The following is a 1,752-nucleotide window of genomic DNA, read 5'->3' on the forward strand; positions in this document are numbered from 1 at the left end:
AGGTTCACGCCATTCTCCTGCCTCAGCCTCCCAAGTAGCTGGGACTACAGGTGCCCGCCGCCACGCCCGGCTAATTTTTTGCATTTTTAGTAGAGCCGGGGTTTCACCGTGTTAGCCAGGAAGGTCTCGATCTCCTGACCTCTTGATCCGCCCGCCTCGGCCTCCCAAAGTGCTGGGATTACAGGCGTGAGCCACCGCGCCCGGCCTAAATATCAGTTTTATAGTATTTATAAACTACAAATTACCCAATTTTGACTAAGCATAATTTAGTGATACCCCTATAAGTTCTGGCAGATGGAATGAGATTGCCCTAGGTTCTTGGTGAAGGCCTTTGTTTAGAAGCATGGTTGCAGTGACTGAGAAATCCCCCACTAACTCCTGTAGTCCACACTTCCCTCATTCCCCTGGATTCTGTTAAATGGTCTTGGTAGCCTGAATTAGGCAATCCCATATTATGGTTAAAGCATACTTGGGCTGTGTTTCATTCATGTTATGGTCTTCCCTGGGTTGATCAAATGAGTAACTAGTGAAACAAATGAAATACATATAATAGAATTAGAAAGCTCCCAGGTTGACTAATCTTTGAATAGGAAACAGGAGCAAAACTCCATTATCTAGCTCATCTGAGCCTAATGGGAACATGAGATGAAGGCCATACCTAATCCTCTGCTTGGATGGCCACACTGATATGTTACCCATTTGCAATGTATGGTTTTGTGCTTCTCATTGACCTCTTGTGTGGCATGTAACATCTCCAGATTCTAGTTCCTGCTGTGACTATAGCAAGTGTACATGCGACAAGGTAATGAGCTATGTGTACAGGGGGAAATGGGGTAGTGGTGAAAACCATGGCTGCAAGCAGAATGGTGTATTCTGAGCTTGTTGAGTTACTATCCTTTTGGTTTTGGGGATAACTAAGTAGACTAGCTGTCCTAGTAGGTAGCATAGAACAAAGAGTATTCCTTGGCCAGGTGCAGTGGCTCACACTTGTAATCCCAGCACTTGGGAGACTGAGGCGGGCAGATAACCTGAGGTCAGGTGTTCGAGACCAGCCTGGCCAACATGGTGAAACCTCGTCTCTACTAAAAATACAAAAATTAGCCAGGCGTGTTGGCAGGCACCTATAATCCCAGCTACTGGGGAGGCTGAGGCAGGAGAATCACTTGAACCCGGGAGGCAGAGGTTGCGGTGAACCAAGATCCCCAGATCGCGCCATTACACTCCAGCCTGTGGACAAGAGTGAGACTTCATCTGAAAAAAAAAAAGAACAGAGAATATTCCTACAAGATTTCCAGTTTCTTTCTTGCTATTAAATTAGAGGTGGTAAACAGTAAGAGGTATATGTATATCTCTAAGACTTTAAAGAGGACTCTCTCAAAGCAGTATAGAACTAAAGGCCTCAGACTGAGGCCATGAATTTAAGACACTACAGAAAAAAGAGCTTGTCCATTTAGTGGTGCAGTGTGGGGATGAAGGCTGTTTAGTGAGCCATTTCAGCCGCTGTGGCCATGGTGACAAAAATGGGTCTTAGATGGGGGGAAATTATGAAGTTGTATGGAAATCCATCAGGTCTCTTAAACTCAAATCCTCATCTGCCAAAGGTAATAACGAAAGGAGTGTCTCCATACAGGGATGGGACTGCGAAAATGACCCTCATTCTGATATTCAACTTTTCCTTGGGGATCTTTCATAAATCACCCCGATCTTTCATAAATCACTGGAGGAAGCATTCTGCTTTTTTTTTTTTTTTTT

This window comes from Colobus angolensis, unplaced genomic scaffold (assembly GCF_000951035.1).
Source record: "Colobus angolensis palliatus isolate OR3802 unplaced genomic scaffold, Cang.pa_1.0 Scaffold124, whole genome shotgun sequence".
Taxonomy (NCBI): domain Eukaryota; kingdom Metazoa; phylum Chordata; class Mammalia; order Primates; family Cercopithecidae; genus Colobus; species Colobus angolensis.